Source organism: Macaca mulatta, chromosome 10 (genome assembly GCF_049350105.2).
Source record: "Macaca mulatta isolate MMU2019108-1 chromosome 10, T2T-MMU8v2.0, whole genome shotgun sequence".
Classification (NCBI taxonomy): domain Eukaryota; kingdom Metazoa; phylum Chordata; class Mammalia; order Primates; family Cercopithecidae; genus Macaca; species Macaca mulatta.
Window position 1 is genome coordinate 29,503,698 of NC_133415.1, and position 25,600 is coordinate 29,529,297.

The window sequence follows — 25,600 nt, forward strand, 5'->3', positions numbered from 1 at the left end:
CCAGCAGGGAGGGGCACACCCTAGGATGCCCCTGTGACTTTGTTGGGTGTTTGGACCAGGCCTCCCCACATGAAGGGCAGCTCAAAGTTCGGGCTTCTGCCCCTGGCTGTGAGCCCAGGGTGGCACCAGGCCCCACCCAGCTTGCACGCACCCCTCTTGCTCCTTCCCTGACCTCTGTCCCTTTCCGGAGACCCACGTAGCCTCCCCATCCTGCCACAGGTAGCATTAGCCCCTCTAATACCACCCATCAACTCTGTGACTGGCCCTGGGGTGGGAAGGCCCAAGGCAGACAGACCCCAACAGCCAAGGCCCCACCCCCAACTCCTGCGTGTGACCAGCATCTGAAACTCAACCTGCTAAAACCTTAGCAAATGGCACTTCATCCTCCCAGCAGCCATCTGTGCCCCTCACTGTACCTTGCCCCTCACAGACCTTGACCACTAGTTCTGGCGATCCTGCTCTGAAGCAGGCCCCTGGTGGGCTATCCTCTCCCTGGGCAGAGGTTCTGATCTCTCCTGACAGTGGCGGTGGCCTCTCACACCTGCTCCCTAGCCCTGCCAGCCTCTGACAGCCAGAGGCTCTAATGCCACCTCTTTCCCTTGATCAAACCCTGATGTTACCCCCATCAGTCTCAGGGTGGTCTCATCCTTCATGCCTCGATTGCCTCTCCCAGGTTGTGTGGCCTCTGGCGACTTACTCCCATCTCAGAGCCTGTCCCTCACTGGCCACAGGTATCTGTGAAGAGTAAAGCGTCCAGCACAAGCCTGGTCCTCAGAAAGTGACAGCCAGTAGCAGTCACTGCCCTGCTGTGCTTGTTGCTGTGAGCATCACCTTGCCCCCGTCATCCTCCTCCATAGCAGCCCTCAGCTAATGTGTGACCTACGTGACCTCATGTGCTGCCGTCGCCCCTACCCCCAGCCAGAGTGAGGGTGAGGAGGGCCCGTCCTGGCCTCATTCCCCACTGGGAACAGGGCAGTGCCCGGTGCATAGTGGGTGTTCAGTAAGCACTGGTTGGTGGAAGGAGGGAAGGAATCACTGGAGAGGCGGAGGAACTTTCCCGCTTCACCGGGCAGCCATCGATGAGAGGTGCACCAGGGAACGCCCTAGAAACATCTTTGCCAAGAGAGCAGTGATTAAACAGTCACTCAGCCCAATCCCAATGACGCTGAAAATTACATCTGAGAATGGAAGCCCCGAGATGACCCTCCCGCTCTAGCACACAGTGGGCAGAACATCCGCTTAAAGATGACATGTAGCCCCTTAGGTGTGGAAAGGTGTCCAAAGCCCTCAGCCCACTGCCTGGGGACCCAGGGTCCTCCCTGTCAGCACCATCATTCCAGCAGGAAGCCAACATGCTCCTTTCAGAAGGCAGTGTCCAGCCCAGTGGGAGGTGTCCTCTGTCGTCATGACTGTTCTTCTCAATTCAGCGTTTGAAAATGTGAGGTACAGCCAGGTGCCCCCTCCGTCCCCAGTGGTGGGCAGAGAAGCTGCTCTGTCCGAGGATGTGTGATTTGTGCTTTGGAATGTATGTGCTCCATGGCTCCAAGGCTCCAAGGCTGGGGAATCAGCGAGCAGGCCGGGGACACTGGGCTGGCAGCCTGGGCCCTGAAATGCTGTCGTCTGGAAGCCTTGGAGCTAAGGGCTGCCCAAGCAGTCTTTGATCAGTGTGCACCAGCAATGGCAGGGCAATGTGGGGGGAAAGGGGAAACTGAGGCCAGGGAGCAATCAGGGCGTCAGGGCCACGTCTGTCATCTGCATGGGGCAGTGACGAACAGTCACAACCAAGGGGAGGTCCCCTGCTTGAGGACCCTTGTCTTTCAGATCACCTGAACCAAACAAGCAGAAGGCCCCACCCAGAACTCTCCCTGCAGCTCTGCCAGGCTCTGTTGTGTTTGGGGGTATGAGTGCTCTCTGCAGGAGTGCCACGCATGGGACAGGGCTGTGCACGGATATAAGGAGGCCTTGCGTTGGGAGCCTGGATGTGGTCCATACCACATGACAGTATGACATAATAGGTATGACAGAATAGGTATGACAGTCCCACCTATTCTGAGGCTTGACTTCTTGGCTCTTACACAAGGCTCTGGCCGGCCCTCTCTCTGAATCTTTAAACCCGGGCTTTACTGGACATTCTAGGACTTCCCAAGTCCCAGGATGGAACCTGATGATGGTTGGCCGAGAGACAAAGGCCAAGAGCTGGATGACCACATTGTTCCCTGGCCCAGAAACCACTGATGGGTCACTAGAGCCCAACAACCAGGACCCCCCACCACAGTACCTCTGGGCGTGGCTAGAAATACCAGAGCAATGGGCCAGGGAAAGAGCGTGCCAGGCAGAGGAGGAACATGCTCTAAGGCCCTGCAGTGTGTGGGGATGTGTGTTAGGGATGAAAGGGACAAACCATCCCTAACACACAGGGGAACTGAAGGAAGGACAGAGTGGCTGGACCAAGGGAGAGGAGGAGAGCGGTGCCAGGCAAGAAGAAGGGGTACAGGGCTCACCAGAAGTTCAACTGAGCCCTTGGTCTTCACTGAAGAGAAACAGGACACCACTGAAAGGTTTTAAGCCATGTGTGTACCTGCATATTTGTGGCATTATGTGGTGCCTGTGTGCAGGTACACTGCGGTGTGTGTATGTGTATGCATAGGTCCCTGTGTGTGTGCAGGTCCATTGCAGTGTGTGTGTGTGTGTGCATGCATAGGTCCCTGTGTGTGTGCAAATCCATTGTGGTGCATGTATGTGTATGCATAGGTCCCTGTGTGTGTGCAGGTCCACTGTGGTGTGTGTACGTGTATGCACAGGTCCTTGTGTGTGTGTGCAAATCCACTGTGGTCTGTGTACGTGTATGCATAGGTCCCTGTGTGTGTGCAAATCCATTGTGGTCTGTGTATGTGTATGCATAGGTCCCTGTGTGTGTGCAAATCCATTGTGTGTGTGCGTGTATGCGTAGGTCCCTGTGTGTGTGCAAATCCATTGTGTGTGCGCGTGTATGCATAGGTCCCTGTGTGTGTGCAAATCCATTGTGTGTGTGCGTGTATGCGTAGGTCCCTGTGTGTGTCTGTGAGTGCGCAGGTGCATGGATGTGTCTGTGTCTGGTTGCTTGTATGCCAGTGTGTGCATGTGTCTATTCACATGCACACACAGCTCTATGTACATGTCTGTGAGCAGGTCCATGTACACATCTTTGGGTGTGCATGCACAGGTCCATGCCCCTGTCTGCATGTGGTTGTGCGTGTGTGTGTGCAGCTGCATGTGTACTGGTGCATGTGGGCATCTGCATGGGGTTGCATGTGGCATCCTGGGAGCAGAGATGCCCTGGAGAGGAGGAACCAGCTGAGGTGTGCAGCTAGGCTGAGGCGACTGGGGCAGAGGCAAGATGGGTCAGGGGCTCTCCAGCATCCCACACTTACTTGCTAAACCATGGCTTTGATTCTGGCACTTGGGCTGAGGCTGCTGAATGAGGCAGATGAAGATCCATTCCCTATTTTTGCTCAGGTGGGAGGGCAGGAGTCAGACTACAGACAGTAAATAAACAGCAAGTGAAGAAGGTGCCCAGTGCTACAGTGGAAATGGAGCTCCCGGTGGGCAGGGTTGGGGGTGGCACGTGCAGGCTGCAAGTCTGCAAAGGTGGGTGGGGCTGGCCTCCTGATAGGTGAGAGATAAGTATGAACAGGTGATGAAGGAGGGAGGCAAGCAGGCATCAGGGATGAGGGAACCACCGGTGCAAAGGCCGTGAAGTGGGAGCATGCCTGACCAGTCTGAGGGGCAGGAAGGAGGCCATGTGGCTGGTGCCAAGAGGGTAGGAGGTCACTGTAAGGGTGAGTCGGGAGCCAGCCAGGGTTTGGGTGAGAAGTGCCATGACCTGCCCTGTGTGACCAGCATCCCTTGGCTGCTGCGCTGAAACCAGACCAGAGGAGGCTCCTGGATGCAAACATCCAGGCGATAAAAGGGGAGCAACATGGGTGAGGGCTGTGGGAAGTGGATGCAGTGAGGAACTCTGCAAGATGTGTGAGCTGTACGGTGCACAGTGCCTGGTGATGGAGTGGTAGCTGGGTGGGAGCAGGGAGATGATCAGGGAATTCCAGGGTCCAGCCAGTAGGCTGAAGCAGGGGCTGCTCTTGGAGAGGGGACATATCAGGTGAAAGCGGCAGGTACTGGGAAAGGGGGACTGTCAGCTGTCCCTGTGGTACAGGACCCTGCTGTGCTTATGGCCAGGGCTCAGTACAGATGAGTGGACTGTATCAGTGAACACCAGCTAGTATCCAGCCCCCGGTCCCCAGCAGATGCGTAGTGTTTGCAGCATGAAGAGTATGGCAAATTCACCAGGAGGTCGCTTAGGACTTAGTGTGACACAGGGCCAGGCATCAGGTCCGACATGCAGGCAGCCAGACGCCAGGAAGCCCTGGTAGGCTGCGCTCAGCCTGCCTCCTCCCCAGCAGCCTCAGGAAACCAGCTTCTCTTGGCCGTAGGCTCTTAAGGAGCGCCATCCTGGTCCCTGACTCACCTACCCAAAGGTTCCTAAGGCATGATCCCCAAACCCTGAGCCCACTCAGGAACCCTCTGCTGAGAGCCGCTTGCTTCCTGTGGTTTCAGGACAGACCCTTCAGCCCACACATGGACTTCCCCCTCAAGACCCTCCCTTCTCGCCCACCACCCAGCAGACCCAGCCTGCCCTCATGACCCTCCTTCCAGATGTGGCCCTCTCAAGTCTGTTCCTGTAACAGATGTTGAGTGACAGCCCTGAGCCAGGATGGGGACATGGTCATGGAGGTAAAGTGCTGCCACCTCTCTTGGGACCTTTGCATCCTGGATGCCCTCCACTCTAGGAACCACTTCCCTCCCCAGGCGCAATCCCTGGAGGCCCCGCCTGCTGCTGGGCATAGAGCTTGGGCAACACAATACCCATGCCCACACCTACCACAGCCTGAGCTCGCCAGGGCCGAACCAGGCCACAGGAGCCAGCCCGCCCTGCCGTAACCTCTAGGCTCTCCCCATAGCCTTGTACAAGGCCTCCGCCACAGCAGCCAGCACAGCACATAGTCAGTGCCCCTCCCCGCCGAGGCAGAAGAGGACAGCCCACAGCCAAGGTCACCGAAGGTGTCACTGCCCAAGCCGGCTAAGCCGGGGTGGGAAGACTTATCAGCTTACAGACTGGCTCCCTCATCACTGTGCCCCACTTCCTCAGAGACAGCAGCCCAGCCCCTCACTCTCCAGGTCCCTAGCTACCTGCCTCCCTCCCTCCTCACCTCCCAGGAAAGCCTGCCCCATGCAGAGCCTGGGCCATGGAAAGGGTGAGCCAAGATGAAGTGATGGTTCAACACACAGACCCTGTCCCCAGGGAGTTAGTTTAGGCTTGTTGAGGAGATGGAACTGTACCCAGACTGTGACTGGAGGAGACGCAGAGACAGTCATGCCTGAGGACCAATAGAGACCACTCAGATGGCCACCTCTGCTGGTAACAGGAGCTAGGACCCCAAGAGGTAGCAGGCAGCCCAGGTCACAGGGCCAGCAAGGCAGAGCAAAGACACACCCCTAATGCCTGATGGGCTCCCAGCCCTCCCCAGATACCATAGATACCATACACCCTGAACCTTCAGGACTCTCTAGCCTCAGTGTAGGAACCAGTGGTGTCCACTATCCCAGGCATGGGGCGGCAGCAGGAGTCATGGAACCCACTTCAGACCAACAATTCCTTTCCACCCCACTAGAGCTGACCCCAGGGCTGCCTGCACCTACCTGCCACTCACCCTGTCCTGGAGTCCCCTGTGGAGGCTGAGCTGCCCAGCATGCCCCAAGCGGGGCTATGACTCAGCACTGCCCCACCCCCACCCCCACCCCAGTGTGCTGAGACGCCTTCTATCCTGGCAGCCGCAGCCCCTGTACCTGCCAGCACCACCTTGGCACCCAGCAGCTGGTCTGTGGTGACATGGGGGAGGGAGGGAGGAGGCCCATGCAGGGACAGATCTCCAGGCTCACTTATGCCTGTGACCATAGGGCCTTCCTCAGACAAGGATGTGGGGTAGAGCGGGTAAGGATCCAACCCCAAGCCAGCCCACAGCTCAGAGCATGCAGGGACCAGCAGGAGGAAATGCATTGGGGTACCTTGAACCCACATTTTGGGCGTGTAGATGGTTCATGTAACTCAGATCACTCGACTTGCTGCGTGAATATGGGAACCTGCAGGCCGAGCTTGAAACCGCCTTTGCAAAATTATGACTGAGACAGTGAAAGAGATTTAACTGACTCCATCTTGCATCTAACCTCCAAGTTGTCCTTGTTCATTCCTGGGTGTAAGCTGAACTAACTTTGGGAGAAACTTAGTTTATAGTTTAAACAAAGATGGTAATAGCCCTTTCCCAAAGCAGACCTCCTTCTTGCCTGAGGACTAGACTGCCTTTGTAGGACTCACATTAGCCACAAGATTAGAAATTATGGTTTAAGAGTCATGCAGCTGAAGTCTAAAGATTCTGACCCTCCCTAAACTGCTCCTAAGATCAGTGCTGGAGAAATTTTGCAGACCCTGCACTTGATGGATCAGCTGGCACCATCCAGATGGATTAACTGGCTCATCTGATCTTGTGGCCCCCACCCAGGAACTGACTGAGCACAAGACGACAGTTTCAACTCCCTTTGATTTCATCCCTAACCAATCAGCACTCCTGGCCCACTGGCTTCCCCCCATCCACCAAGTTATCCTTAAAAACTTTGCTCCCTGAATGCTCTGGGAGACTGATTTGAGTAATAATAAAACTCCGGTCTCCTGCACAGCCGGCTCTTCATGAATTACTCTTTCTCTATTGCAATTCCCATCTTGAAGAATCAGCTCTGTCTAGGCAGCGGGCAAGGTGAACCCCTTGGGTGGTTACAAGCTCAATTGAGGCATTTTTATATTCACAGTCTCACTCGTCACCCAGCTGCAGTGCACCATCACAGTTCACTGCAGCCTCAACCCCCCGGGCTCAAGCAATCCCCCCACCTCAGCCTCTTGAGTAGCCGGTACTACAGGTACACACCACCATGACCAGCTAATCTTTTTATTTTTTGTAGAAATGGGGGTCTCACTAGCTCAGGCTGATCTTGAACTCCTGGGCTCAAGCAATCCTCCTGCCTCAGACTCCCAAAGTGCTGGGGTTATAGGTGTGAGCCACCATGCTCATTCCATCACCTCTTAAAGAGTGGGTGCTGCCCCCAACTCTGGAGCCGCTGTCCCCACATCAGCTCCCACCATGATACTATTTTAGAAGAAGGTCTGGAAAAGCCTGTGCCTGTGGCCACTGCAGATTACCAGGTTTCCTCCTCGCTGAATGAGGAAGCACTTTCCACTGCCCTTTTACGCCTGACTTATCGGAGCTGTGTTTGCTTCCAGCTGACAAGCTGCACACATCCCCGTCCTGCCCCAGCCGTGCATCCCCTCATGAGTTTTCCAGGGCCTGGCCTGGACCTATGGGGGCCTCCTCGGTGGCAGCTCTCTGTGGTCGCTGAGGAGCCAGGTGTCCTTTGTGTTGCCCAGTTCTTCTGTCCCACTGCCTTCCGTCCTGTCACGCTGGCCCCACCCAGTGGGAAGTGGGCTCCACAGATCGCTGCAGCCCCATGACTGTGCGCTTCCCCTCTCTCCAGTGGTTTGGTCATGGTCCAGTGTCCCCACAGGCTCTTCATGGAGCCATTTCCACACATCTTCATGGGAGGTCAGGGGCAACTGCGGGCTGGGCCCCGGGGAGGGTCTGTCTCAGGGAAGCTGGGTGTGGTGGGGCCGGGGAGGGGACTCTGGGTCCCAGGCGTGGCTCTGCTGCACTTTCCTCATCTATAGTGTGCCTCCTTGGGCAGCTAAGGCCACTGGGAGGAGAGGAAGGTGCCCAGGGAACCTAGGTCCAGAGGCCCATGTCTGGAGACGCACAGGGGACAGCTGCACCTCCATGCCACCTGTCTGCTGCCACTGCTGGGCTGAGTGCTTTGCTCACACACATGTCATCTCATGTTAAAAGCAGGCCTGGGAGGTGGCCTCAGCTTTACGGCTGTAGAAACCAAAGCGCAAAGATAGAGGTGATTTCCCGGGGTGGCCTGGCTGGGAGTCTGCAGGCCTCAGCTCCCATCAAGCCCTCCAACCGGGCCCCACAGGACTGCAGCCTGCCTAACCTGGCCACACTTGAGTATCACTGGCTGTTTTTACTCAACATTTTTCTTTAAATTGACTGCGTTTTTTACTTCAAAAAAATGTACTTCATAACGACTTCATAGTCCTACTTTCAGTGGAAAGCCAGAGTCACCCGCCGTAGACTGAAGTAATCTAAATACAAAACAGTGTAGAGGAACCCGCTTCTGCTGCTAGCCAGGGGCGTGACCCTGCCGAGGGGCCAGGCAAGGCCACTGGCTGTTGCTTAAACAGCGGGGATTAGCGCCTGCTGGAGGGTGCGAGAGCCGAGAGCCACGCTGGCACCAAACTGGGATTTTTCTCCTTGAAGGAGAAGGATTGAGAGAGAAACAAAAAAGCATTACCTTCCTCCGGGGAAGGGTTAGTGCCACTCACAGCTGTGGCCTTAGGCCACCTCCCAGGGTTTGGTGGTGTTGCAGCCTCCTGCTCTGTCCCCACTGCCTCTGCCTCCTGGGGACACAAGTGAGGTACATGGGGAACTGGGGCCAGACGCCCTCTCTGCTGGGACAACCAGGGTGGAGGCACTGGTACTGGTGGTGAAGGGATGGGGGCTATTGGGCTGTGGTGCAATCACTGCACCCCTCCTCCTCAGGCCAGAGCCCATCTCTCATCTCAGCAAAGTGGGTCACCCTCTCCCTGGTTCAGTTCCATCTGTTTGCTCAGCAGAGTGTCCTCCACTGCTTCTCCCGTTGCTCGTAAATCACCCAGCACGTGCGCCCAGGCCTGAGGCCTTCCATCCTCAGATCTGTATGGGCAACCGATCAGTCATCGACCTGCTCTGATCAATACTTTGCTCTCCCAGAATCGAGCCCCATTGTGTGTCCCCTGCTTGGGGACAGGGGATATGGTGGGGAACAAGCTGAGTCTGTGTGTCAAGGAGCTTGTATTCTCCCTGGGGAGATGGTGAGCACATAAGGCAGCCAGGCCATTTCAGATAAAGCTCAGCACCATAGAGAAGAGGACACAGAGAAAAATGCAGTATGGCAGCAGTGAGGAATTGCTGAGGATGCCAAGGGGCAGGGTGATTCTCAGAAGTGACCCCGCAGATGCAGCAGACGGGCTTAGCCTGGGGAGAAGCTGCCTGGAAATCACACCCACCTATCTGAGGTGGCGGTTCCAGCCTGAGAGCTGTCCACAGAAAGCTCAGGGCCTCCAGATGAGGCTCCCCACCTAGGGGCAGGTGGCTCCAGGGGACCCCGGATAGGATAGGGGTTGGTATGGCCTCCTGGAGCAGCACTTCTGTATCATACCCTCCAGTGTGCAACGGTACCTGGACATGCGATGATAGGGTGACCACAAAACCACGGACAGCATGTCCTGTGGCAAGTGAGCTAGGGTTGGTGTCCACGCCCACACTCATCTGGGAGGAGCAGGGACCTGACTTCCCTGCCTTCCCAGAACGACACTGTCTGTGGCATCCCCACTGAATGGCTCCCTGTCCAGCTCTCCACTGGGCCTTGGGATGGTGAAGGGCGGGGCTGTGGCTCTCAAGACTGCATTGCGTCATGGGCCACGAAGCGCAGGTGCTCAGGACCAGGCGGGGATGAAGGCGAAAATGAGCGAGGATATGCTCACACCCGGTGCACCAGGGCTTCCCCATGCTGCTTCATCCTGGTCAGTGTGGCTGTCTGCAGGAAGGCCTGATGGTTTCAGGCTTTTGATACAACACCTACAGATGCTCCTCGACTTAGGATGGGGTTATGTCCTGATAACCCCATCCTAAGTGGAAAATGCATTGACTTCTCCCAACCTGCTGAACCTTACAGCTTAGCCTAACCTACCTTAAATGTGCTCAGAACACTTACATTAGCCTGCAGGTAGACAAAGAATCTAACCCATATCTTGTGGAATTTACTGAATACTGTACTGACAGGGAAAAACAGAATGAATGGTTATATGAGTACTCGAAGCAAAGCTTCTACTCCGTGTTTATTGCTTTTGCACCATAAGTTAAAAAACTGCAAGTCAAACCATCCTAAGTTGGGGACTGTTTGTATTTTTGGACTAAAAAGCCACATCTTCCGAAGAAGATAAAAACCTCAACTTGCCTTACTGACAGTGACACTGGACATGGGCAGGGACAAGCTACCCTCCCAGGAACTGCCCTCTGGGAAAAAAATCACCTGCATAGCTCACCCCCCCTCCTTTTTAACTCCACAAGAAGCAAGGTTCCTGCCTCTCCGGCTGCATCTCCCACCCACCACACCCACAGGGCCCTGTTCCACCTCACCTGGCTGAAAACACAGCCCTGTGAAGCCCAGGGAGAACCTCCTTCCCCGTGAGGACCCCTGACTACTGCAGCATCAGGATCACTGGAGCCCCAGTGGACTCAGTCTGGGCCTGCCACCCAGCCCGTGTGACCTTGAACAGGTGTGGTGTGCCGCTGGTTCGGCAGTGGGACCGGACCTCCCCGGGGGAAGAAATGGAAGGGATGCCCCACAAACCGGCCCTTCCTCAGCCTGAGGGCTGCTGGCTCCTCCAGCAGGCACCTTCCCTGACCACATTTGACCCACATCCCCTCCTCCCACCTTTGTCTCCAATGGCTTGTGTGTGGTTTCCCCAGGGTCCCCACCGCAGGTTGGTCTGGGCTCCTGCTCTGCCCTCCCTCCCCCAGGCACCAGCTCTGCTTCCCTCCAAGCAGGTGCTCTGAGAAAAATTCGCAGAACAGATGGATGGGTAGATGGAGGAACACCAAAAAATATTTGTACAGAGCTCGGAAGCTTCCCCAGCACTCCCTTTTGAGAGCATTACCTAAAATGACCTTTCCCAGCAGCCTGCAAAGGGGTCACCCTACAGTCCACAGGCCTCAGGACCTGAGGTCGCTGCTGACCCCATGGCCTGCTCCTGGAGCCCGTGATATCCCTGGGACTCTGTGGGCCAGCTCTACTAGATTCCCCTGGAACCCCTCTGCCTGGGTCTGCCCTCCCTGACTACCCCCAATACCCCAGACCTCCCACAGACCTCTTGCTTCTGCTTTCCACAAATATTTCTCAAATGTGCATCACACCTGCCCCTCTCCGAGCTGCAGGCTAGCCCCTAAGGGCCCTTCCTTTGGTATGGTTTCCAGTTCCTTCTGGCTGTGCGGAGAGTCCTCTTCCTGAAACTTCTCCTGCCCACCCTCCTCTCTCACTCTCTCAACTTCCCTGGAGCCTCCTGCCTGGTCTCCCAGTCTCCCACCTGCCCTCTCCCATGCCAGCCAGCTCACGTCCCACCTTCGTATGATCTTGACCACTTCACACCTTACCGAATTAAAATGGGAGTTTCTGGGGGCAAGGTGCGGGGGGGGGGGCGGGGGGAGACAGTGTGGACTCTGCACACCCCAGGCTGAGAGCCCAGCTAGCCTCGGATCTGTGAAACCAGCATCTCCTGGTCCTCAGGCCCATCCCCCATGTCCTCTTGCGCTAGAAAACCCCACACCTCCCTGCAGGTTGTCCCTGGACTCTTCTGCTTGGGTGGGCTGGGGTTCCAAGGGCCTTGTGAATCCTAGTCCTGGGGAAAGAGGGACTTCCAGGCTGGCCTGCCATGGGACTTCTGCAGTGTCATCAAGCAGCCCCCTCCTCACACTTGGCCCCTGTGGCCTTGGCTCTGTTGTAGATTCCCGGTTTACAACCTTTCCAAGTATTATGCAATGACCCCCTCCAAGCAAAATAAAAATAAACAAAAAAACACAGCAAGACCAGGCGCGGTGGCTCACGCCTGTAATCCCAGCACTTTGGGAGGCCGAGGCAGGTGGGTCACAAAGTCAGGAGTTCAAGACCAGCCTGGCCAACATGGTGAAACTCCGTCTCTACTAAAGATACAAAAAAAAAAAAACAAAAAAAAAAATTAGCCAGGTGTGGTGGCGTGTGCCTGTAATCCCAGCTACTTGGGAGGCTGAGACAGGAGCTTGAACCTGGGAGGTGGAGGTTGCAGCGAGCCGAGATCGCACCATTGCACTCCAGCCTGGGTGACGGGGAGACTCCAACAAACAAACAAATAAAAACAAACAAAAAAACACAAACACAACGAAAAAGACCAGCCTGCAGATTCCAACATTATTACACATATATTTCTGGTTTTTTTTTTTTTTTTTTTTTTGAGATAGAGTCTCTCTCTGTTGCCCAGGCTGGAATACAGTGGCACCATCTTGGCTCACTGCAACTTCTGTCTGCTGGTTTCAAGTGATTCTCCTGCTTCAGCCTCCCAAGTAGCTGGGATTACAGGTGTCCACCACCACGGCTCGCTCATTTTTGTATTTTTAGAGATACACGGTTTCGCCATATTGGCCATGTTGGTCTCAAACTCCTGACCTCAAATGATCCACCTGCCTCCCCTTCCCAAAGTGCTGGGATTATAGGCATGAACCACTGCGACTGGCCTATAACAAATATATTTCTAGTAACTGTTGATGGCCAAATGTTGCAATCAAACCTGAGACTGCTGGCTGGTTGATCTACTGAAAAGTGAATTAAAGCGGGAAGTCCTAAGAGATGACATACATGTACTTTATTTTCATTTAACTCAGATAAACATACATTCATATGTCTGTCAATTTTTAGAGACACAAACTCTTCCTAAAGCAGAGTTTCCGGTTTTGGGGTTATGCCACTTCTTGCTTAAACCACAGCACACCTTGCATGATATCTCGTTTACCTTTTCCAACACAAGCGAGGTGGCAAAGGAACTGGAATCTGAACATTAGGCTGTTATACTCCTTGTCCCCAAACTCATAGTTGGCTTGCCCACACCAAACCTACCCACGGCTTTTATTGAGGCTTTCCAAAGCATCTACTTTCATTTCCACAGAAGTCCTCTATACAGTTACAGCCCATCAGTTTACACAGTATTCCAGGCTGTGATTACAATGAGTACAACTGGCACAAACAGGTTTGGGACAATCACAATGGACTCAAAGGGATACATGTGGAAGGGCAAGGGGGTTCTAGAGAGTGCCTGCTGCCCTGGAGGGCCCATCTGCACTGACATAAGCCTGCATGCTTTACAGTGAGAAGGGAGGGCACCCATTAATCCAGTGAGTGCTGATGATAGAGGTAAAGAGGGTTTTCGTGCACCAAAATTTCTGCAAGGCTTGTAAATGACTCTGCATTTCATTTATCACAATAGCTTTTGCAATGTTTGAAAAATGATAGCATACGCACATGTAAGACATCACTGATTCATGGCTTGGGGACATGTGACTCCGTGTTTGTGGGCTCTTTGCAGCTACTCCACAGTAACCAGGGCTCAGGCCACTGGGTTGGCTTCTCCCCACTCTCCCCACAACCTGCCTGATGGGCCTGGCACCTGCAGATCCGCAACGGGTCTCACCTTAGAAACAGGTCCTCCTTTCTTTGCCTCCTCAAAGCTCTCTGCCTATCCTGAAGCCATAGTCTGAGCAGATGGGAGGAAGGACTGGGGTTAGTGAACACAGTGTCCCCACTCTGCAGACAACCCCAGGCTCTGTCCCAGCTGGGCCTCCCAGTGTCCTTCTGCTAAAGGAAGGGGAGATGAGATGACCAGGGAGGCCCTTCCCTGTAACCCTGTGCTGTCTTGGCTCTGGACACCCTCAACCACCTGTCCTGTCTTTTGGCCCACAGCCACCACGGCTGACCAGACAAAGGGTAATAGTGTCACCTGAGGAACACTGACTCAGGAGGAAATCAAGCCAGATATTTCTCTGGGCCAGGAGTAAATAAATAAATAAATATGCAAAGGTTCCGCCTATGGAAGGGAGGGTGGCCATGACAGCAGAGAAGAAGTGGGGCCTTCATTAACAGCCAAATCAAAGAGGTTGCTGCCTTAGAGAGAGCCGTAGCCCCAGGCTCCTGGGTCCTCAGTTTCCCCAGGGAAGGAAACTGCTGACTCCATCAGACCCCTCACTTGAGTGGGGAATCTGATTTCACCTTCTGGGTCTTTGAGGCCCTGCAACCTCCTGCCCTTTGCCTCCGTGTGTGGCATCCCACAATCCCATCCCCTACCCTGGGGACCTAGGGGCATCAGTGGTGTCCACTACATGCGCAGCACGCCTTCCCTGGGTCCCTTTCCTTGAGAACTGAGGCCAGCACCGCAGGTTGTGGCTGGGCCCAGCCGGCCTCGGGGGAACCCTCAATTGCCCTGACTCTGTCCAGAATTCCACCACTCGATCCCACCAGCCAGCCCCAGCCTCTCATCTGTTTTGCAGCAGTATGACTTCTCTGGTCTTGCTGTCTCCAGCCTCCTGTACCCTGTGCTCCACCAGCAGCCAGGGGGTTCCTTGTAAAAACGAGGCAGAGTATGTCTCACTTGTGCTTGAAACCTTCTCCTGCTTGCCCCGAATGCTTGCTTGACATGGGCAGACCCCAAGTCAAAGTCCAGTCGAGGTGCCAGGGCTCTGCAATGCCTGGCCTCTCTGACTCCCACTCCCATGCTCCCCGTCCCCCACTCCTGCCACGCTGCCTCTAGCTGCCTTTCCAGCACCATCCCTCACTTTTAACTCAGGGCCTCTGCACTGGCTGTTCCTTCGTCCTGGAAAGCTTGTTGTCCAGAAAGCCAAGTGGACTTGGCTTCCGCGCCCCCTCCCCATCCAATAGCTCAGATGTCCCTTCCTTGGGAGGCCTCCCTGCCCATCCTATTTACAATGGAAAATGACCCCCATATTCTCACACAGCCACACCACACGTGCTGCCTTGCCCCAAGAATGGTCCCTTTCTAGCACACTATATAATTTACTTAGTTTATCACCCACCTCTTTCCCGCTGTGCCATAGGGCAGGGGCTGTTGGTCTGTTTGTTCACTGATGTATCCCATGTGCCCACAAGAACCTAACACCAAGCAGGTGCCAATAAATCAATCCCAGTCCCCTGTAGTGACTGAGTGAGGACTGGTCAACGTGGCTCATGGAGGGGATAGTCGGGGACTTCTGGGAGGTCTTCTGGAAAGGCCTGTGACCTTCCCTGGGTGGACATGGGTAGATGCACAGCCCCCTCCCATGTGGACCTGATGCTGCCCCACTACTGAGCCCTCAGGCCCAGGAGCCAGGATGCCCCCTCATCTTGTAAGCCCTTTGGGGCTTGGCTTCTGTTGCTACCCCTGCAAGTGTGCTCCCACCCCACACATACACTGCATGGCCCCTCAGCCCCCTTAGAAGTCCTGGCCCTCACTCTTGGCCTTCTTCCTGTGCCAGTGATGGGGATAATTCCCCAAACCCTGGCCCACCCAGAGCCTGGTGCTGCAGTCCATTTGCTGTGGTCCCTGGGGACCGCAGTGACCACACCCTCCACACCTCCTCTATCCATTCCACACCATCCTGGGAGGAGGGAGAGTCCCAGAACAGCCAGCGTGGCAAGACAAACACAGTGGAGACTGAGGCCAAGCACTCCAGGAGCCGTGACAGAGACGGGGGTGTCAGTGTGGCCAGGAGACTCTTCGGAGGAGGTGGGCGGTGTTGGGGGGACAAGGGCAGCCCCACCAGTGCCTCTGTGTCCCAGCCATGGGGTGGGGCCAGGCTGGGCATGTCTGTGCTTGCGTGCGTGGTGTTATCATAGAGGAAATCAATGCCTGGCACTGGCCCAGTGTTTAAGGGAAATGAATAGATTTTGGCCGAGGACAAAGACAGTTTGATTAATCAGAAATTGGATAATGGAGGCAACACTCTAATTATTTTTCTTCCCAGCATTTTATCGAGAAATATGTTTGCACAGCATATCAGAGGTAACGGAGCGGGTGAGGGGGTGACCATGCTGGAGAAAAGCCCAGCTTGGAGACAGGCCACCCGCACCCACCCTCACCAGCAGGGGTCCTGGTAGCCACTCCACAGGGCCACAGGAAGCAGGAGGGGTGGGTGGGGCTGGCCTGAGGCCACACGCAGCTGGGGCAGCTAAGGCCAGAGAGGACGTGCCATGCAGAGCTGGGCAGGAGGAGGCATGAGGGCCAAGCCCTTATGTTGGAGTTGCTCCTTCCCTGGCTTGGCCACAGTGAGGGGTAGGGCCACTAGTGTGGGGGTGCAAGAGGAATAGGGGTGGGGTACCACCAGTTCACAGGGGGTCAGGGCCTGCTGGGGCCAGGGTGAAGGCTGTAGGTGCCAAGTTCTCCCACCCTTAGTCAGAAGGGTCTTCAGAAGGCCCCTCTTGGCAGCTTGGAAGGTTTTCCCATCTTCGCCCCTGGGGAAGCCTGGTTAGCTGTTCCACAGCCAAGGTCAGATAGGACCACTGGGCCCCACAAACAAAGAGCCTGGGACTCACATGCCTCAGCCCTCCTTGGTCACCCTGCCCCCTCCTCCCTTGCTGACCCCACTCCTGCAACACCTGGAGCGAAACCACAGGGTTTAGAACCTTGTTTCCATGGCCATCCAGTCTCCCTATTCCAGGAAGGCTTTCAGGGGCTCCTTGCTAGAACAGAGATCAAACCAGGTGTACATCCAAGAGGAGGCGCCCAGCCTTGCAGAGCGGCTGAGTCTCTGCCACTCATTCACTTACTCATACAGAAAGAGGCTGCCATGAACCAAGCATGGGGTTGGACCCTAAGGTCACTGCAGGGAGTGTGAGGCATCAAATGAGAGAAGAGGCAGTCAGCAAACAATGACATGAGCTGCTCATGAGACTCAGGAAGAGGGAGGCCAGTCCTTCCCAATAAGGGGTCAGCATCGGTGTCACTAAGGAAGGGGCATGTAAGGAGAGATAGGGTGGGTTAAAGCTGCTGGTAGGAGGCGGATGCAGTGGTGAGGTTCACCAGTCACCAGCAAGCTCATCTAAATTCTGCCTCCTGTGCCTGCTGCAGACATCACTAATCAACCATGACTCTTTCCCTCTGGGCTGCAGCACAGCCTTAGAATCCTCTTCAGCACAGCGTGCTTTGGACGGACACTCCAGAGTTGAGATAAGAAAGGAAACTGTCTGTACCCTTGACCCAGCCCAGAGCTTCTAACTCAAAGGCAAGGAAACCAAGGCCCAGAGAGTGGAAAGCATTCACAGGGCCACCATCACAGGCAGAGCTGGACTTCTACCCAGGCCTGGTGCCTCCCCCTGCCCTGAGCCCCTCTGCTGGCCTGAGAGGCGACTCCTTGATCTTGGGGCACAGGGACCACCTGGAAAGGCCACTCTACCATCACCATGCTCCTTTACTACCTTCAGAGTCTTGGCTCACCCCCTTAGGACAGTTTTCCACAGACATACCTCTGCAGGCCATCACTCTGTGAATCCCCGTGTCTGACCAAGGCCCCGCTGAGTCACAACGCATCACTGAGTGGCCCGGCGTCAGCCCGAGGCATCTGTCCACCTGCCTCTGGCTTGACAGTGACCCACAGTTGGGCCTGACGGGGCCCAGCTGGTAGCATCTACCTGAAGGTGGTTTGTGTTTGGTGGCCAGACCTGAGGCCCAAAGACACATCTCTGGGGACCCAAAGGCACAACCTCTTAGGAGCAGAGGGTTGAGCTGGAGCAGGGATTCTGCAGTGCAAAAGCACACAGCCCAGCCCTAGGGCGAAAGGGGCTGGACAGGGCCACTGAGGCATGCCTGTCTGCGAATGTTCACTCCCTCCACAGCGACTCCCTGGGTGCCGATTCTCAATGGTGACTCTGCAACATCCCTGCCCTCATGGAGCTTACACAAACACATATGATGAATGAATCAAATAGGGAGCAGGTCATGCTGTGGCGAGTGCTAAGGGGAAAAAAATAGCAGCAGGAAAGGGCATAGGAAACATGGTCAGGAACACGGTGCTGTTCTAGATAGAGGCCCCACCAGCCCTGTCTGGAGCAGGGGCCATAGCCTAAGAGCCAGCCCTCACTGCCACGCCGGCCTCCAGCACAGCCTCCTCCTCAGCCACCCTTCCTATGACCAACCAGGGTGAGAGGGGCCATGCTGCCCAGACACGGGGCTGCCCAGACCTACTAAGGCACTGGGCACATGAGGTCCACTCTCCACACCTCAGAGGACTTTGGCCTCCATGACTCACAGGGGCAGACCTCACAAAGGGGCTCAGGGACCCCTGTCCTGGCAGCTCTCCATCCCAGGGGACAAGCGTCTCCTGAAAGGTTTGCTCTGACCATGGCCCCCATGGCCACCAGAGGCCTGGCTGAGCCCTCGGGGACAGGGTGTGTTTCTGGTTGGAGGCTGCTAGAAGGAACACCCCCGGGCTTGACACTATGTGTAAGGCCCCTCCCTTCACTGTGGCTTTTAACAGGCTCACTTCTTAGCACTTTTTGATGGATTCTCCAGGGACGTCTCTAAAAGAGAGTTATACCTTAATTTAGAAGCAAATAACTCAAAACTCTGTGATGTGGCAGGTTCCTTTGGAAAAGAGATGAACGCAAAGAAGCCATTGCTGTGTGAAGCTGTGGCCATGCAGGTCCAGGGCCTGCCGACGCAACCATCTAGACCTCAACCTCGAGATGTGCCTCCTGCTGCCTCTTGCCCAAGGGTCCACAGACCAAGGGGCAAGAAGCAACACATTCAGTGAAGAATTGCAGCAGGCAATTGCCTGCTGCAGTTTTCACTTTCGGTTCCCGGGGCCATGGGGCCAAGGTGAAGCTCACAGGCTAGGTCTGACTGACTCCAGCGGCCCTGAAAGTCCAACACAACCCACCTGCCCACTCAGGGAAGGGAGGAGAAATGCTGTGGGGAGTGGGCAGCTGGCAGGTTGCGGGTCCACCCTCCAGGCGTTCCTTCCCCACAGGGGCCACCACAGCCCCAGTATTATCCTCGAGGTCCCCATGACCAGCCAGGTTCCCGGGCACTTACTTGGGCATCCATACAGTTTTAATGCTCTGCTGCTGCTGTTTCAGAATGTACAATTTTAGTTTTACTTTTGTAGAGATAGGGTCTTATACGTTGCTCAGGCTGGTCTCAAACTCCTGACTTCAAGTGATCTTCCTACCTCAGCCTCCCAGAGTGTAGGATTACAGGTGTGGGCCATCCCGTCAGGCCCTTAATAATTCTCAAGTAGTGGGCCCCCAAAATCATGTGGGCAGCTGTGCCTGCAATGCTCAGTCCCTGGGCATGTCCTCCTGCTCGACACAGGGGACCTGCTCTCTGGGACCCGCTCTTCTCCAGCCTCCCGAGGCGCCACTGTGAAGCTTGCCAATCCTCAATCTCTCTTTCTTGATGCTTCTCAACTCATCCTTCCCACAGTGGAGGCCAGGGGCCCAGCTCAGCCTCTTCTGATCCTACCTACCCTTGATCCCTAAGTGACCTCACGTGGTCCCCGGCCTCCCACACACCTCAGTGCCAAGGGCTCCAGGTTGCCACCTCCAGCCTTGCTCTCCCTCTGGCCACATGTGCTCATCAATGGCTCTCTGGGTCTCAGACCCACCTCCCAATTCCCCACCTCCCCGGAATGGGTTTTTCTGTATCTTGCTTCTCAGCCAATACCAGCTCCATCTTTCTATTGGCTCAGACCAAAACTGCAGCTGTCGTTTAAAAGCTGCAGCTTTAAAAAACAAATCTCCCACCTGCATTTCTCAGGGCCTCCAGAGCTCCCACCTCTGGGTCAGCAGCCTCTCTGCCCGGAATGTTGCAACGGCCCCTCATGGCCTCCAACCTTACCCCACCCTAGCCTATTTTCCCACCTCAGCAGAGAGATCTTTTCAAAGTGTAGATTAGCTCCAGTCTCTTCTCTGCTCCAACCCTGCCAAGGTCTTCCTGCCTCACTGGGGCCTGCTGAGTCCTGCAGGACCTGGCCCTGAGATCCCACCCACACTCCTGCACTGGGTTCCAGCCACTCTGGTGGGGCCTCCAGGGGCCAGGGAGTGTCTGTTCAGTGCCTTTGCACCTGCTGTCTCTCCCCTGCTCAGCCACACCACTCACCCAGCACTTCTTCATGGTACTGTGTCAGCCCCCCACCCCCGTCCCGTGTCCCCCACCTTCTGCTTTAGTGTTCGCCACAGTGCAGCACTTAGTTACACGTGTTACTGTCAACCCCTGCCCTTCTGGTGTGAGCACTGTGAGTGGATGCTCTGTCCCTGCTGTACCCCTGCACCTGGCACAGTGCCTGGCATGCAGCAGGCACTGGTAAATGTTAGCTGAACAAATGAATGGATGAATCGCGTGAGGTTCTGCTCCTTGGGCTCAGTCTAGAGGGCTGATGTCTCCTCCTACATGCTCCAGGATCTGCCAAGCGGTGCCCATTGGTTCACTCCTGTGAAGCGCCTCCCCGGCAGTGTTCGCACGAAAGGGCCAAAATGCATGGCAGGGGCTGGTATGGGGACAGGGCGGGGCACTCGTGGCTTTAGGTATGGATGAGGACAACAAGGCTCAGAGAAAAAGGTGCTAAACTTAGGATGGCGGGGCCAGGGCCTGACCCCAGGTCTTCTGCCACCTAGACTGGAATTCTCACCTCACCACCCCGGGGCCACAAGAGTCTCGGTGTTCCCATGTCCCTCTTCATTCTGCCCAGGCCACAGCATAGCCTCTGCTCTGGGATTCTGCCTGGGGCTGACTCTTGGCATCTCACTGACGCCTCTGTCCATTTCGCTTTGTGCTCCTTCCAGCCAAGCACAGTGCTCACAGGCACCCAGAGGCTTGGCTACCCCAGGTTTCCTTCCTGGAGGGTTCGGGAGAGCAGAGTGCTGACCTGCCTCCTCCAGTGCGCCCGTGCATCTGCCATGGTCAGCAGCAGTGAGAGTGCCTTTGCCGCCACACAATTAAGTCTTCTGAGGCTAGCGTGGGACAGACAGCACAGGGCTGCCTTCCCTGCCTCCAGAGGAGGAAGCTGCACACATGTGTTCACACACAAGATGACTAAATTCAGCATTCCTAAATTGCTATATTCAGCATTCCTGTCCTACTGGCCTCTCTGCGGGGGCCCTGGGCAGCCCTGTCAAGTCCATCCAGTTACCTGCAAATTCCTGGAATTGTTCTAGAAGCTCCTGAGGTCCAGACTGAGCCCCACCCACACTCCTGCATCGGGTTCCAGCCACTCTGGTGGGGCCTCCAGGTCTCTGAGGTTCCTCCTGAGACTAGAAAACAAAAGGCCTGAGAGGCTGGGGACAGAGGGAAGAATCCATTCCTGGTGTCCCAAACCCACAGTTGCATGCCAGGTCCCTGCAACTGTCCAGGCGACAGGCACAGAGCGCAGCAGCTCACCCTGCTCAGCACAGACTGCACACCCCACGAGGGCAGGCCCTGTTCTCGCTGCATCAACCTGGGCCTTGGCCAAAGCCAAGTGTGTGTTGGGTGGGGAGGGCAGGAACACCACAAAGATGAGTAACAAACAGTTCCTTCAGAGGGAGAGCAAAACATCCCCAGAAATGAGGGGGCTGACCTAGGGCAGAAAGTGACACCAGCTTCCGAGGGGGAGAAATTATGCCTTATTCACCTCCTGTCTCAGAAAATCAACGTCTGTTAGAGGAACACACAGGAAGACTTTTAAACCAGATGCCAGCATCTTCTCATTCCTAGAGAATGAGGCTTGCTTAAGGCGCATATTTTATCCAAGCACCGCCAGGCCATCCACACCCCCACTGCACCCCCTAGATGGATGCTCCCAGGCTGCCACGATTACTGCTCTCAAACATCCACATCCCAGAGGCACAGAGTCACCAGCTAAGCATCATCCCCAAAACAGGCAACTCAATCCTAACAAGGGGGTTGCCTGGGTGGTTACCCGGTGCCCTGGCTGTGCCCAAGGGAGAAGTGCCTGGAAGCACAGACTCAGACTGCAAGGAGCCTTCCCCAGTCTTTTAAGCTAGCCCTTCTCCAGGCCCACCCCAGCTCATGGGGTCATGGAACTGCTTCGCTTTTACAGATGAGGAAGCTGTGGTTTCCACCACAGCCACAGCTAACCAGCAGCGAGGTCATTCCACTTCCAAGCTCCCTCAGCTCCGTGCAGCCCCCACCCGCCTTTCCCGCCATACCTCCCACTCCTCCCCAGGCTTGCCGGTGCTCCCATTAGACCTAACCGCCCAAGTGCCTTGGTCCATTCTCTCCTCTCTGCCCACAATGCCCAGCTTAGCTGTGCCCATGTCCTTCAAGCTCCAGTTCAAATGTCATGTTGTCCACGGGCTCACCTGACCCCCCAGCGCAGGGCACCACTCTAAGGTCCCTACCAAGGCCCCTGCACCTGCACTCAGGCTGGGTTGGCCGAGTAGAGACGTTTTCCCCTATGGGGTGGAGAATCAGTTCTGGGAGGGGAGGCCCAGTCCACTCCCACCCGGTGCACCCCAGCACCAGGCCCTCGGGGAGTGAGCACTCAGTAAATATTTGCTTAATTGAATTTGGCCAAGGAGCCTTCTCCAGAGAGCTCAATCCCCAGGGCAGGGAAATCACTTGGGCAGAAAGGAGCCGGTCAGGGGCTGAGCTGTCTCCCCAAGCAAGACAGACCTCTCTACCAGGCGGGTCCCTCCACCTCAACACGGACTCCGTGGAACACTGGTCTTGCTTGGCATCGTCCTCTTGTCTCAGTAACAGGAGCCCCAATTCTCGGCCTAGGCCGAATCCTGCCATCATCACCCAGAAAGGCTCAGCACCGCCCTAAAGGCAGAGCCCCCTCGGATCGCCCGCAGGATACGGAGCGCCTGCCCTGAGGCCCTCACTCCCCTCCCCCAAACACCCCCACCGCCTTTTAAGGCAAAAAATATTGAGCCGGGAACGTATTACAATCGCAGCAGGTCGATACTCATCTCTTGCTCTAAATGCCTGTGAGGAACCTGCTCGCTTCAAGAGCAGTGAGTGACCGAGAACTACTAGCCGTCCGTCTCCGGGCCCAGGTCCTCGGGCCCAGGCCTCTGGGGCCCTTTCCTTGGTTTCGGGAAAGGCCCTGCATCAGCTCCGGCCGCCCCTCCCTGATCCCCCTCTAGGGAGACCCGCCTCAGCGCCGCTCCCGCAGCTCGCCTTGCCCGCCCAGGCTCCGCACCAGCCGCTGCTCGGGGGCGCCCGGCAGCCCCGCGCGGCATCCCCGGCGCCCTCTGTCCATCGTCCCGGGTCCGCAGCCGCCCCCTCCCGCGGGGTCATGGGCTTGGCGGCGCCTCCCTCCCCCGGCACCTGCCCGACCAGAGGCCGCCCCCTGCCCACCTCGCAGACGTCCCCGCCCTTGGTGTCCCCCACCCCTGACGGGCATCCCTGACGCTGCGTCCTGGCGGATTCGGGGCACAAAGGCCCGGGAGGAGTACCAAGTGAGGGCAAGGTGGACGCCCCGGTCATGCTCCCGACCCCCGAGGCTCAGCGGCGCGCGCCCGGCCGCGGGTCGGCTCACTCACCTCCGGGCCGCGGCACAGAGCATCTGCTGAGCTGCTCCTGGCAGGGCGGGGCGGGGCGGGGCGGCGAGCGCGGGGCCGCGGCGCCCTCGTTCCGTACGACGCGGGCGGCGGCGCCCACGCGGGGACGTGACCGGACCGCGGGCGGCGCACACGCTCCGGCCGGCCTGGCTCCCTCCGCCCGCCCTCCCGCGCCGCCCGCCGCCCGCCCGCTGGTCCGCCCGCCCCGCGCCGAGCCGCCGCCGGCAGGGGGCGGAGCCGCGAGCGCAGCCCGTTGCCAGGCCAACCGCGGGCGGGGGGTGCCGCGCGCCCGCCGGGCACCACGCGCCGGGCACCTCCGCCCCGCCACGAGCTCCGACCCTCTGTCCATTGGGCACAAGCAGCTGACGGACGGGCCAACAGTCCAATGGGGACGGACAGGGGCGGGGTCGCGACTCCGCGCGCGCCGCGGTCCCGCACGCGCTCCCCGCGCCGGCGTCCCAGTGACTCCGCTGCGCTGAGGCCTGGTAGCCGAGCCCGAGGGGCTACTTCTGGCAGCCCGGGAAAACGAGCCTGAGCCCAGTCATGGCCCTGGCCCTCTTAACTGCAGCCAGTCGTCCCGGCTCACCTTCTCTCCACTCGGGTTCAAACCCAGCTCGGCCTCTTGTGAGCTCTGCGTCCTTGGGCAACCGACTGACCTCTTCCAGCCTTTCTGTTTGCAAAGTGGGGCTAGTGGCACCTGCTTTCCTGGATTGTCTCACCAATCCTTCAGAACGTGTGAAAGGCCTATGCAAACCCTAACGATTTACAACGGTGAGGTTTGTGCCGCGATGGGAGGGGGCATTAGTCATCTCTGCTGCTCCAGTGTGTAGGGGCTCTTTGGCGTCCCTGGCAATCCTGGCACACGGAAAGGTGGCCTTGGGAGGGAAGGAAGGGAGAAGGACCAAGGAGCTGGCCCCCAGCCCAGAAAAAAGTGAGGGAGCCAGTTCAGTTAAGGCCATTGGCGCTGTTGGGAAGCTCGTGGAAAGCATCAGACCCTCAGCAGAATGCAGCTGAACCCAGGCTGCAAAATTCTGCTTTCAATTTCAAAGCCTGTCTGTGGACCTCAGGGCCAGGAGCCCCCTCACTTCCATGCTTAAAAGACTCTCAAGCCAGAGGGCCAAGACGTGAATGCTGCTCTCTGTCTTCTCCATCTTTGTAACCTGAAGCTTTGTGTATCCTAGAGCATCCCTGGCAAAGTGCAGATGCCTTCCCAGCTAACACCTTCCTTATCACCTTACACCTTTGTGGTCAAATTATGTGGATCGTGCCATTCTTTGAGCAGCAGCCCTGGACCTGACCATGGCAGAGGTCAATAGAGTGGTCTCTCCATCGTAGCTCTGTGGTGGGGAGGCAGGGGCTACTGTGCCTGGCTTTGCCAGCCGGACACTATGGCATCTCAGCATCATCCCGTAACCTCCCTGGGAATGTTTCCTCTGCTGTGAGATGGAGACCATTGCGTTACGTAGCTGCAGGGTCGTGGGCCACCTTTGAGGGTGCTGCCTAAACTGTCAGGAACAGGACGTATATTTGTTATGGGCATCATGGAGGCGAACCTATTGCTCACTGGAGGTGTCCAGTGAGGACCAAGGGAATTCAGCCAGTGGCTGAGGGGCTACACTTTGTTTTTTTGTTTTTTTGTTTTTTTGAGACGGAGTCTCGCTCAGTCACCCAGGCTGGAGTGCAGTGGCCAGATCTCAGCTCACTGCAAGCTCCGCCTCCCGGGTTTACACCATTCTTCTACCTCAGCCTCCCGAGTAGCCGGGACTACAGGCGCCCGCCACCTTGCCCAGCTAGTTTTTTGTATTTTTTAGTAGATACGGGGTTTCACCATGTTAGCCAGGATGGTCTCGATCTCCTGACCTTGTGATCCGCCCGTCTTGGCCTCCCAAAGTGCAGGGATTACAGGCTTGAGCCACCGCGCCCGGCCTGAGGGGCTATACTTTGTGCTTGCCCTCCACACTACCAGACTGTGTCAGGTTGGACCTCTCACCAGGAGGACCACACAGAGACCAGCAGCTGTGCTACCTGGCTGAGCCTTTGTTTCCTCTTCTGTGGACGGGGAATGTAACAGACTGTGGTCAGAGGGTGATTCTGAGGGTTAATGTATATAGGAAATGCATTTTAGCATGTCTTGGGATAGCCAGAGTCTGTTTCCACTGCAGAGTTGAGGGGTTCAGAGTTGAGTTGTTTGCAGGGGTAAGCCCACGTGCAACAGAGGGACGGCCCTTTCCAGTGGTCCAGGTGTAGAGCAGAGGCTAGCTTGCAGAGGGGTCCACTGGGGCTG

At 56.5% G+C, this 25,600-nt stretch overlaps 2 protein-coding genes across 4 annotated transcripts in view; one reads left to right on the forward strand and one right to left on the reverse strand.

Moving 5' to 3' along the window:
- The window catches only part of GNAZ (G protein subunit alpha z), a 54,129-nt gene extending 30,751 nt beyond the window's left edge, over positions 1–23,378 (reverse strand). Inside the window, exons 1-2 of one of the 3 annotated variants that reach the window (XM_015149763.3) lie at positions 23,299–23,340; positions 20,940–21,060 (exon numbers count right to left, since the gene is read on the reverse strand). The gene's annotated coding sequence lies outside the window, so the exon portion shown is untranslated. 3 annotated transcript variants of the gene reach the window in all.
- Positions 1–25,600, forward strand: part of RSPH14 (radial spoke head 14 homolog) — an 82,462-nt gene that overhangs the window by 47,065 nt on the left and 9,797 nt on the right. The window lies entirely within an intron of this gene.